The sequence below is a fragment of the Pristiophorus japonicus genome, chromosome 12 (assembly GCF_044704955.1).
Source record: "Pristiophorus japonicus isolate sPriJap1 chromosome 12, sPriJap1.hap1, whole genome shotgun sequence".
Classification (NCBI taxonomy): domain Eukaryota; kingdom Metazoa; phylum Chordata; class Chondrichthyes; family Pristiophoridae; genus Pristiophorus; species Pristiophorus japonicus.
This window is the reverse complement of record NC_091988.1, coordinates 122,765,311-122,780,920: the sequence shown is the minus strand read 5'-3', so window position 1 is coordinate 122,780,920 and position 15,610 is coordinate 122,765,311. Positions and strand designations below refer to the sequence as shown.

Genomic DNA, 15,610 nt, shown 5'->3' with positions numbered 1-15,610 from the left:
CAGTGACCTCTCGTGACACACAGTGACCTAGTGACACACACAGTGATCTAGTGACACACACAGTGATCTAGTGACACACAGTGATCTAGTGACACACACACAGTGACCTATAGTGACACAGTGACCTATAGTGACAGTGACCTATAGTGAGACACACAGTGACCTAGTGACACAACACAGTGAAGTAGTGACACACAGTGACCTAGTGTCACACAGTGACCTATAGTGACATACACACAGTGACCCCTAGTGACACACACACAGTGACCTAGTGACACAGTGACCTAGTGACACAGTGACCTCGTGACACAGTGACCTCGTGACACAGTGACCTCGTGACACAGTGACCTCGTGACACACAACTCAGTGACCTTGTGACACACAACTCAGTGACCTCTTGTGACACACAACTCAGTGACCTATAGTGACACACACACAGTGACCTATAGTGACACACACACACACACACAGTGACCTAGTCACACACACAGTGACCGAGTGACACACACACAGTGACCTCGTGACACAGTGACCTATGGTGACACACACCTCAGTGAACTATAGTGACACACAGTGACCTATAGTGACACACACACACAGTGACCTATAGTGACAGTGACCTATAGTGACACACAGTGACCTATAGTGACACGCAGAGTGACCTATAGTGACACACAGTGACCTATAGTGACACACACAGTGACCTATAGTGACACAGTGACCTACAGTGACCTATAGTGACACACAGTGACCTATAGTGACACACAGTGACCTATAGTGACACACAGTGACCTATAGTGACACACACACACACAGTGACCTATAGTGACAGTGACCTAGTGACAGTGACCTATAGTGACACACACGCAGTGACCTATAGTGACACACACGCAGTGACCTATAGTGACACACACACACTGACCTAGTGACACACACAGTGACCTATAGTCTCACACACACAGTGACCTATAGTGACACACAGTGACCTAGTGACACAGTGACCTAGTGACACACAGTGACCTATAGTGACACACAGTGACTCCTAGTGACACACAGTGACTCCTAGTGACACACAGTGACTCCTAGTGACACACACACAGTGACCTCGTGACTCAGTGACCTCGTGACACAGTGACCTCGTGACACAGTGACCTCGTGACACACAACTCAGTGACCTTGTGACACACAACTCAGTGACCTTGTGACACACAACTCAGTGACCTTGTGACACACAACTCAGTGACCTTGTGACCTAGTCACACACACACAGTGACCGAGTGACACACACACAGTGACCGAGTGAGTGACCTAGTGACACACACAGTGACACAAAAACAGTGACCTAGAGTGACACACGCAGTGACCTAGCGACACAACACAGTGAAGTAGTGACACACAGTGACCTATAGTAACACAGTGACCTATAGTGACACACACAGTGACCTAATGACACACACACAGTGACCTATAGTGACACACACACAGTGGCCTATAGAGACACACACACAGTGACCTATGACACACAGTGACCTATAATGACACACACACTCAGTAACCTATAGTGACACACACTCACAGTAGCCTATACTGACACACACACACAGTAGCCTATACTGACACACACACACACACAGTGACCTAGTGACACACACACAGTGACCGAGTGACACACACACAGTGACCGAGTGACACACACACAGTGACCGAGTGACACACACACAGTGACCGAGTGACACACACACAGTGACCGAGTGACACACACACAGTGACCGAGTGACAGTGACCTAGTGACACACACAGTGACACAAAAACAGTGACCTAGAGTGACACACGCAGTGACCTAGCGACACAACACAGTGAAGTAGTGACACACAGTGACCTAGTGACAGACACACAGTGACCGAGTGACATACAGACACGGTGACCTATAGTGACGCACAGACACAGTGACCTATAGTGACACAGTGTCCTACTGACACACATTGACCTATAGTGACACACACACAGTGACCTATAGTGACACACAGTGACCTATAGTGACACACACACAGTGACCTAGCGACAGTGACCAAGTGACACACGCATTGACCTATAGTGACAGTGACCTAGTGACACACAGAGTGACCTAGTGACACACACACACACAGTGGCCTATAGTGACACACAGTGACCTATCGTGACAAACATACAGTGACACACATAGTGACCTAGTGACACACAGTGACCTAGTGACACACACAGTGACCTATAGTGACAGTGACCTATAGTGACACAGTGACCTATAGGGAGACACACAGTGACCTATAGTGAGACACACACAGTGACCTATAGTGACAGACACACACACACAGTGACCTATGGTGACACACACCTCAGTGACCTATAGTGACACACAGTGACCTATAGTGACACACAGTGACCTAGAGACACACACAGTGACCTAGTGACACACACGCAGTGACCTATAGTGACACACACACACACACACACTGACCTAGTGACACACACACACAGTGACCTATAGTCACACACAGTGACCTATAGTGACACACAGTGACCTAGTGACACAACACAGTGAAGTAGTGACACACAGTGACCTAGTGACACACACAGTGACCTATAGTGACACACACAGTGACCTAGTGACACAGTGACCTCGTGACAGTGACCTCGTGACAGTGACCTCGTGACAGTGACCTCGTGACAGTGACCTCGTGACACACAACTCAGTGACCTTGTGACACACAACTCAGTGACCTATAGTGACACACAACTCAGTGACCTCTAGTGACACACACAGTGACCTAGTCACACACATACAGTGACCGAGTGACACACACAAACAGTGACCTAGTGACACAGTGACCTATGGTGACACACACCTCAGTGAACTATAGTGACACACAGTGACCTATAGTGACACACACACACAGTGACCTATAGTGACAGTGACCTATAGTGACAGTGACCTATAGTGACACACAGTGACCTATAGTGACACACAGTGACCTATAGTGACACACAGTGACACACAGTGACCTATAGTGACACACAGTGACCTATAGTCACACACACACAGTGACCTATAGTGACAGTGACCTAATGAAACACAGTGACCTATAGTGACACACAGTGACCTATAGTGACACACACACACACACACTGACCTAGTGACACACACGCAGTGACCTATAGTGACACACACACACTGACCTAGTGACACACACACACACACACACAGTGACCTATAGTCACACACACAGTGACCTATAGTGACACACACAGTGACCTAGTGACACACACACACAGTGACCTAGTGACACACACACACAGTGACCTATAGTGACACACACACAGTGACCTATAGTGAGACACACAGTGACCTATAGTGACAGACACACACATAGTGACCTATGGTGACACACACCTCAGTGACCTATAGTGACACACAATGACCTAGAGACACACACAGTGACCTAGTGACACACACACACAGTGACCTATAGTCACACACAGTGACCTATAGTGACACACACAGTGACCTATAGTGACACACAGTGACCTATAGTGACACACACACAGTGACCTATAGTGACAGTGACCTAGTGACACACAGTGACCTATAGTGACACACACACAGTGACCTATAGTGAGACACACAGTGACCTATAGTGACAGACACACACACAGTGACCTATGGTGACACACACCTCAGTGACCTATAGTGACACACAATGACCTAGAGACACACACAGTGACCTAGTGACACACACACACAGTGACCTATAGTCACACACACAGTGACCTATAGTGACACACAGTGACCTATAGTGACACACAGTGACCTAGTGACACAACACAGTGAAGTAGTGACACAACACAGTGACCTATAGTGACACACAGTGACCTATAGTGACACACACACACAGTGACCTAGTGACAGTGACCTCGTGACACACAGTGACCTATAGTGACACACACAGTGACCTATAGTGACACACACACACACACACACACACACTGACCTATGACACACACGCAGTGACCTATAGTGACACACACACACTGACCTAGTGACACACACACAGTGACCTATAGTCACACACACAGTGACCTATAGTGACACAGTGACCTAGTGACACAACACAGTGAAGTAGTGACACACAGTGACCTATAGTGACACACACACACACACAGTGACCTATAGTGACAGTGACCTAGTGACACACAGTGACCTATAGTGACACACACACAGTGACCTATAGTGACACACACACAGTGACCTATAGTGACACACACACAGTGACCTATAGTGACAGTGACTCCTAGTGACACACAGTGACTCCTAGTGACAGTGACCTCGTGACACAGTGACCTCGTGACACAGTGACCTCGTGACACAGTGACCTCGTGACACAGTGACCTCGTGACAGTGACCTCGTGACACAGTGACCTCGTGACACAGTGACCTCGTGACACAGTGACCTCGTGACACACAACTCAGTGACCTCGTGACACACAACTCAGTGACCTATAGTGACACACACACACACACAGTGACCTATAGTAACACACACACAGTGACCTATAGTGACACACACACAGTGACCTAGTCACACACACACAGTGATCGAGTGACACACACAGTGATCGAGTGACACACACACACAGTGACCGAGTGACACACACACACAGTGACCGAGTGACACACACACACAGTGACCGAGTGACAGTGACCTAGTGACACACAGTGACACAAAAACAGTGACCTAGAGTGATACACGCAGTGACCTAGCGACACAACACAGTGAAGTAGTGACACACAGTGACCTATTGACAGACACACAGTGACCTATAGTAACACACAGTGACCTATAGTGACACACACACACAGTGACCTATAGAGACACACACACACAGTGACCTATAGAGACACACAGTGACCTATGACACACACACAGTGACCTATAGTGACACACACTCACAGTAACCTATAGTGACACACACACACAGTAGCCTATACTGACACACACACACAGTAGCCTATACTGACACACACACACACAGTGACACACACACAGTGACCTATAGTGACACACACACAGTGACCTAGTGACACACACAAAAAGTGACCTACAGTGACAGACACACAGTGACCTAGTCACACACACAGTGACCGAAAGTGACACACACACACAGTGACCGAGTGACATACAGACACGGTGACCTATAGTGACGCACAGACACAGTGACCTATAGTGACACAGTGTCCTACTGACACACATTGACCTATAGTGACACACACACACAGTGACCTATAGTGACACACAGTGACCTATAGTGACACACACACAGTGACCTATAGTGACACACAGTGACCTATAGTGACACACACACACAGTGACCTAGCGACAGTGACCAAGTGACACACGCATTGACCTATAGTGACAGTGACCTAGTGACACACAGAGTGACCTAGTGACACACACACACAGTGGCCTAGTTACACACACACACAGTGACCTATAGTGACACACAGTGACCTATCGTGACAAACATACAGTGACCTATAGTGACACACAGTGACCTAGTGACACACACACAGTGACCTATAGTGACAGTGACCTATAGTGAGGCACACAGTGACCTATAGTGACACACACAGTGACCTATAGTGACACACACACAGTGACCTATAGTGACACACACACAGTGACCTATAGTGACACACACACACAGTGACCTATAGTCACACACAGTGACCTATAGTGACACACAGTGACCTAGTGACACAACACAGTGAAGTAGTGACACAACACAGTGAAGTAGTGACACAACACAGTGACCTATAGTGACACACACACACAGTGACCTAGTGACAGTGACCTCGTGACACACAGTGACCTCGTGACACACAACTCAGTGACCTATAGTGACACACAACTCAGTGACCTATAGTGACACACACACAGTGACCTTAGTCACAGTGACCTATAGTGAGACACACAGTGACCTATAGTGACACACACAGTGACCTATAGTGACACACACACACACACTGACCTAGTGACACACACGCAGTGACCTATAGTGACACACACAGTGACCTAGTGACACACACACACAGTGACCTATAGTCACACACAGTGACCTATAGTGACACACAGTGACCTAGTGACACAACACAGTGAAGTAGTGACACAACACAGTGAAGTAGTGACACAACACAGTGAAGTAGTGACACAACACAGTGACCTATAGTGACACACACACAGTGACCTAGTGACAGTGACCTCGTGACACACAGTGACCTCGTGACACACAACTCAGTGACCTATAGTGACACACAACTCAGTGACCTATAGTGACACACACACAGTGACCTATAGTCACAGTGACCTATAGTGACACACACAGTGACCTATAGTGACACACACAGTGACCTATAGTGACACACAGTGACCTATAGTGACACACACACACACACTGACCTAGTGACACACACGCAGTGACCTATAGTGACACACACACACTGATCTAGTGACACACACACACAGTGACCTATAGTCACACACACAGTGACCTATAGTGACACAGTGACCTAGTGACACAACACAGTGAAGTAGTGACACACAGTGACCTATAGTGACACACACACACACAGTGACCTATAGTGACAGTGACCTAGTGACACACAGTGACCTATAGTGACACACACACAGTGACCTATAGTGACACACACACAGTGACCCCTAGTGACAGTGACTCCTAGTGACACACAGTGACCTCGTGACACAGTGACCTCGTGACACAGTGACCTCGTGACACAGTGACCTCGTGACAGTGACCTCGTGACACACAACTCAGTGACCTCGTGACACACAACTCAGTGACCTATAGTGACACACAACTCAGTGACCTCGTGACACACAACTCAGTGACCTCGTGACACACAACTCAGTGACCTATAGTGACACACAACTCAGTGACCTATAGTGACACACAACTCAGTGACCTATAGTGACACACACACATACAGTGACCTATAGTGACACACACACACAGTGACCTATAGTGACACACACACACAGTGACCTAGTCACACACACACAGTGACCGAGTGACACACACACACACAGTGACCGAGTGACACACACACAGTGACCGAGTGACAGTGACCTAGTGACACACAGTGACACAAAAACAGTGACCTAGAGTGACACACGCAGTGACCTAGCGACACAACACAGTGAAGTAGTGACACACAGTGACCTATTGACAGACACACAGTGACCTATAGTAACACACACAGTGACCTAGTGACACACACAGTGACCTATAGTGACACACACACACAGTGACCTATAGAGACACACACACAGTGACCTATAGAGACACACAGTGACCTATGACACACACACAGTGACCTATAATGACACACACTCACAGTAACCTATAGTGACACACACACACAGTAGCCTATACTGACACACACACACAGTAGCCTATACTGACACACACACACAGTGACCTAGTGACACACACAAAAAGTGACCTACAGTGACAGACACAGTGACCTAGTCACACACACAGTGACCGAAAGTGACACACACACACACACAGTGACCGAGTGACATACAGACACGGTGACCTATAGTGACGCACAGACACAGTGACCTATAGTGACACAGTGTCCTACTGACACACATTGACCTATAGTGACACACACACACAGTGACCTATAGTGACACACACACACAGTGACCTATAGTGACACACACACAGTGACCTATAGTGACACACACACACAGTGACCTAGCGACAGTGACCAAGTGACACACGCATTGACCTATAGTGACAGTGACCTAGTGACACACACAGAGTGACCTAGTGACACACACACACAGTGGCCTAGTTACACACACACAGTGGCCTAGTTACACACACACACACACACACAGTGACCTATCATGACACACAGTGACCTATCGTGACAAACATACAGTGACCTCTCGTGACACACAGTGACCTAGTGACACACACAGTGATCTAGTGACACACACAGTGATCTAGTGACACACACACAGTGACCTATAGTGACACAGTGACCTATAGTGACAGTGACCTATAGTGAGACACACAGTGACCTAGTGACACAACACAGTGAAGTAGTGACACACAGTGACCTAGTGTCACACAGTGACCTATAGTGACATACACACAGTGACCCCTAGTGACACACACACAGTGACCTAGTGACACAGTGACCGCGTGACACAGTGACCTCGTGACACAGTGACCTCGTGACACAGTGACCTCGTGACACACAACTCAGTGACCTTGTGACACACAACTCAGTGACCTATAGTGACACACACACAGTGACCTATAGTGACACACACACAGTGACCTATAGTGACACACACACACACACACACAGTGACCTAGTCACACACATAGTGACCGAGTGACACACACACACAGTGACCTCGTGACACAGTGACCTATGGTGACACACACCTCAGTGAACTATAGTGACACACAGTGACCTATAGTGACACACACACACAGTGACCTATAGTGACAGTGACCTATAGTGACACACAGTGACCTATAGTGACACGCAGAGTGACCTATAGTGACACACAGTGACCTATAGTGACACACAGTGACCTATAGTGACACACACAGTGACCTATAGTGACACAGTGACCTACAGTGACCTATAGTGACACACAGTGACCTATAGTGACACACAGTGACCTATAGTGACAGTGACCTAGTGACACACACACACTGACCTAGTGACACACACACAGTGACCTATAGTCTCACACACACAGTGACCTATAGTGACACACACAGTGACCTAGTGACACACAGTGACCTAGTGACACACAGTGACCTATAGTGACACACACAGTGACCTATAGTGACACACAGTGACTCCTAGTGACACACAGTGACTCCTAGTGACACACACACACAGTGACCTCGTGACACAGTGACCTCGTGACAGTGACCTCGTGACACAGTGACCTCGTGACACAGTGACCTCGTGACACAGTGACCTCGTGACACAGTGACCTCGTGACACAGTGACCTCGTGACACAGTGACCTCGTGACACACAACTCAGTGACCTTGTGACACACAACTCAGTGACCTTGTGACACACAACTCAGTGACCTTGTGACCTAGTCACACACACACACAGTGACCGAGTGACACACACACACACAGTGACCGAGTGAGTGACCTAGTGACACACACAGTGACACAAAAACAGTGACCTAGAGTGACACACGCAGTGACCTAGCGACACAACACAGTGAAGTAGTGACACACAGTGACCTATAGTAACACAGTGACCTATAGTGACACACAGTGACCTATAGTGACACACACACAGTGGCCTATAGAGACACACACACAGTGACCTATGACACACAGTGACCTATAATGACACACACACTCAGTAACCTATAGTGACACACACTCACAGTAGCCTATACTGACACACACACACAGTAGCCTATACTGACACACACACACAGTAGCCTATACTGACACACACACACACACAGTGACCGAGTGACACACACACAGTGACCGAGTGACACACACACAGTGACCGAGTGACACACACACAGTGACCGAGTGACACACACACAGTGACCGAGTGACAGTGACCTAGTGACACACACAGTGACACAAAAACAATGACCTAGAGTGACACACGCAGTGACCTAGCGACACAACACAGTGAAGTAGTGACACACAGTGACCTAGTGACAGACACACAGTGACCGAGTGACATACAGACACGGTGACCTATAGTGACGCACAGACACAGTGACCTATAGTGACACAGTGTCCTACTGACACACATTGACCTATAGTGACACACACACAGTGACCTATAGTGACACACAGTGACCTATAGTGACACACACACAGTGACCTAGCGACAGTGACCAAGTGACACACGCATTGACCTATAGTGACAGTGACCTAGTGACACACAGAGTGACCTAGTGACACACACACACACAGTGGCCTATAGTGACACACAGTGACCTATCGTGACAAACATACAGTGACACACATAGTGACCTAGTGACACACACAGTGACCTAATGACACACACAGTGACCTATAGTGACAGTGACCTATAGTGACACAGTGACCTATAGGGAGACACACAGTGACCTATAGTGAGACACACACAGTGACCTATAGTGACAGACACACACACACACACACAGTGACCTATGGTGACACACACCTCAGTGACCTATAGTGACACACAGTGACCTATAGTGACACACAATGACCTAGAGACACACAGTGACCTAGTGACACACACGCAGTGACCTATAGTGACACACACACACACACACACTGACCTAGTGACACACACACAGTGACCTATAGTCACACACAGTGACCTATAGTGACACACAGTGACCTATAGTGACACACAGTGACCTAGTGACACAACACAGTGAAGTAGTGACACACAGTGACCTAGTGACACACAGTGACCTAGTGACACACAGTGACCTAGTGACACACAACTCAGTGACCTTGTGACACACAACTCAGTGACCTATAGTGACACACAACTCAGTGACCTCTAGTGACACACAACTCAGTGACCTCTAGTGACACACAACTCAGTGACCTCTAGTGACACACAACTCAGTGACCTAGTCACACACATACAGTGACCGAGTGACACACACAAACAGTGACCTAGTGACACAGTGACCTATGGTGACACACACCTCAGTGAACTATAGTGACACACAGTGACCTATAGTGACACACACACACAGTGACCTATAGTGACAGTGACCTATAGTGACAGTGACCTATAGTGACACACAGTGACCTATAGTGACACACAGTGACACACAGTGACCTATAGTGACCTATAGTGACACACAGTGACCTATAGTCACACACACACAGTGACCTATAGTGACAGTGACCTAGTGAAACACAGTGACCTATAGTGACACACAGTGACCTATAGTGACACACACACACACACACACTGACCTAGTGACACACACGCAGTGACCTATAGTGACACACACACACTGACCTAGTGACACACACACACACACACAGTGACCTATAGTCACACACACAGTGACCTATAGTGACACAGTGACCTAGTGACACACACACACAGTGACCTAGTGACACACACACAGTGACCTATAGTGACACACACACAGTGACCTAGTGACACACACACAGTGACCTAGTGACACACACACACAGTGACCTATAGTGACACACATACACAGTGACCGAGTGACGCACACAGTGACACACACGCAGTGACCTATAGTGACACACACGCACACACACACACTGACCTAGTGACACACACACACAGTGACCTATAGTGACACACAGTGACCTAGTGACACAACACAGTGAAGTAGTGACACACAGTGACCTAGTGACACACAGTGACCTAGTGACACAGTGACCTAGTGACACACAGTGACCTAGTGACACACAGTGACCTAGTGACACACACAGTGACCTATAGTGACACACACACAGTGACCTATAGCGACACACACACAGTGACCTAGTGACACACACACAGTGACCTAGTGACACACAGTGATCTCGTGACACAGTGACTTCGTGACACAGTGACTTCGTGACACACAGTGACTTCGTGACACAGTGACCTCGTGACACACAACTCAGTGACCTTGTGACACACAACTCAGTGACCTATAGTGACACACACACACAGTGACCTATAGTGACACACACACAGTGACCTATAGTGACACACACACACACAGTGACCTAGTCACACACACACAGTGACCGAGTGACACACACACACACAGTGACCTAGTGACAGTGACCTATGGTGACACACACCTCAGTGAACTATAGTGACACACACACACAGTGACCTATAGTGACAGTGACCTATAGTGACACACAGTGTCCTTGTGACACGCAGAGTGACCTATAGTGACACACAGTGACCTATAGTGACAGTGACCTAGTGACACACAGTGACCTATAGTGACACACACACACTGACCTATAGTCACACACACAGTGACCTATAGTGATACACAGTGACCTATAGTGATACACAGTGACCTATAGTGACAGTGACCTAGTGACACAGTGACCTATAGTGACACACAGTGACCTCGTGACACACAACTCAGTGACCTTGTGACACACAACTCAGTGACCTATAGTGACACACAACTCAGTGACCTATAGTGACACACACAGTGACCTATAGTGACACACACAGTGACCGAGTGACACACACAGTGACCGAGTGACACACACACACAGTGACCGAGTGACAGTGACCTAGTGACACACACAGTGACACAAAAACAGTGACCTAGAGTGACACACGCAGTGACCTAGCGACACAACACAGTGAAGTAGTGACACACAGTGACCTAGTGACAGACACACAGTGACCTATAGTAACACACACAGTGACCTATAGTGACACACACACAGTGACCTATAGAGACACACAGTGACCTATGACACAGTGACATATGACACAGTGACATATGACACAGTGACCTATAATGACACACACTCACAGTAACCTATAGTGACACACACACAGTAGCCTATACTGACACACACAGTAGCCTATACTGACACACACAGTGACCTAGTGACACACACACACAGTGACCTATAGTGACACACACACACAGTGACCTAGTGACACACACAAACAGTGACCTAGTGACACACACAAAAAGTGACCTACAGTGACACACAGTGACCTAGTCACACACAGTGACCTAGTGACACACAATGACCTAGTGACACACAATGACCTAGTGACACACAATGACCTAGTGACACACACACAGTGACACACAATGACCTAGTGACCTATAGTGATACACACAGTGACCTATAGTGACACACACACACAGTGACCTATAGTGACACACACACACAGTGACCTAGTGACAGTGAGCAATTGACACACGCAGTGACCTATAGTGACAGTGACCTAGTGACACACACACACACACAGTGATCTAGTGACACACACACACACACACAGAGTGACCTATAGTGACACACACAATGACCTAGTGACAGTGACCTATAGTGACACACACACAGTGACCTATAGTGACACACACACAGTGACCTAGTGACACACACACACACACACTGACCTAGTGACACACACACACACACTGACCTAGTGACACACAGAGTGATCTAGTGACACACATAGTGACCTATAGTGACACACAGTGACCTATAGTGACACACAGTGACCTAGTGACACACAGTGACCTAGTGACCTATAGTGACACAGTGACCTAGTGACAGTGACCTAGTGACACACACACACAGTGACCTAGTGACACACACAGTGACCTATAGTGACACACAGTGACCTATAGTGACACAGTGACCTAGTGACACACAGTGACCTAGTGACACACACACACAGTGACCTAGTGACACACACACACAGTGACCTAGTGACACACAGTGACCTAGTGACACACACACACAGTGACCTAGTGACACACACACACAGTGACACACAGTGACCTATAGTGACACACACAGTGACCTAGTGACCCACACAGTGACCTATAGTGACACACAGTGACCTAGTGACACACAGTGACCTAGTGACACACACACACAGTGACCTAGTGACACACACACACAGTGACCTAGTGACACACACACACAGTGACCTAGTGACACACAGTGACCTAGTGACACACACACACAGTGACCTATAGTGACACACAGTGACCTATAGTGACACACAATGACCTAGTGACACATAGTGACCTAGTGACACACACACAGTGACCTAGTGACACATAGTGACCTAGTGACACACAGTGACCTAGTGACACACACACACAGTGACCTATAGTGACACACAGTGACCTATAGTGACACACAGTGACCTATAGTGACACACAGTGACCTATAGTGACACAGTGACCTAGTGACCCACACAGTGACCTATCGTGACACACAGTGACCTAGTGACACAGTGACCTAGTGACACACACACACAGTGACCTAGTGACACACACACACAGTGACCTATAGTGACACAGTGACCTAGTGACACACAGTGACCTAGTGACACACACACACAGTGACCTAGTGACACACAGTGACCTAGTGACACGCACACACAGTGACCTAGTGACACACACACACAGTGACCTATAGTGACACACAGTGACCTTGTAACAGTGACCTAGTGACACACACACACTGACCTAGTGACACACACACACTGACCTATAGTGATACACACACACACACACACACACACTGACCTAGTGACACACACACAATGACCTATAGTGACACACAGCGACCTATAGAGACACACACACACAGTGACCTATAGAGACACACACACACAGTGACCTATAGAGACACACACTCAGTGACCTATAGAGACACACACTTAGTGAACTAGTGACACACACAGTGAACTAGTGACACAATGACCTATAGTAACACACACACAGTGACCTATAGTAACACACACACAGTGACCTATAGTAACACACAGTGACCTATAGTGACACACAGTGACAGAGTGACCTAGTGACACACACACAGTGACCTATAGTGACAGTGACCTAGTGACACACACACACAGTGACCTATAGTGACACACACACACAGTGACCTTTTGAGACACACACACACAGTGACCTATAGAGACACACACACAGTGAACTATAGAGACACACACACAGTGACCTATAGTGACACACACAGTGACCTAGTGACACACACACACAGTGACCTATAGTGACACAGTGACCTAGTGACACACATGCTGTGACCTTGAGTGACACACACGCAGTGACCTTGAGTGACACACACACAGTGACCTAGTGACAGTGACCTAGTGACACACAGTGACCTATAGTGACACACACAGTGACCTAGTGACACACACAGTGACCTGTAGTGACACACACACAGTGACCTGTAGTGACACACAGTGACCTATAGAGACACAGTGACCTATAGAGACAGTGACCTATAGAGAGACACACAGTGACCTATAGACACACACACAGTGACCTATAGAGACACACACAATGACCTATAGAGACACACACAATGACCTATAGAGACACACACAATGACCTATAGAGACACACACACAGTGACCTATAGAGACACACACACAGTGACCTATAGTGACACACACAGTGACCTATAGAGACACACACACAGTGACCTATAGTGACACACACACAGTGACCTATAGTGACACAACAAACAGTGAACTATAGTGACACAACACAGTGAACTATAGTGACACAACACAGTGAACTATAGTGACACACACAGTGACCGAGTGACACAACACAGTGAACTATAGTGACAGTGACCTATAGTGACACACAGTGTGACCGAGTGACACAACACAGTGACCTACAGCGACACAGTGACCTACAGCGACACACATATTGAACTCGTGATACACACATTGAACTAGTGACACACACAGTAACCTATAGTTACAGTGAGCTATAGTGACACACAGTGAC

General features: G+C 47.7%; 1 protein-coding gene across 2 annotated transcripts in view; it reads right to left on the bottom strand.

Annotated features, from left to right (window-relative positions):
- Positions 1 to 15,610, bottom strand: part of LOC139277447 (deoxynucleotidyltransferase terminal-interacting protein 1) — a 113,813-nt gene that overhangs the window by 60,418 nt on the left and 37,785 nt on the right. The gene's annotated exons all lie outside the window — the stretch shown is intronic.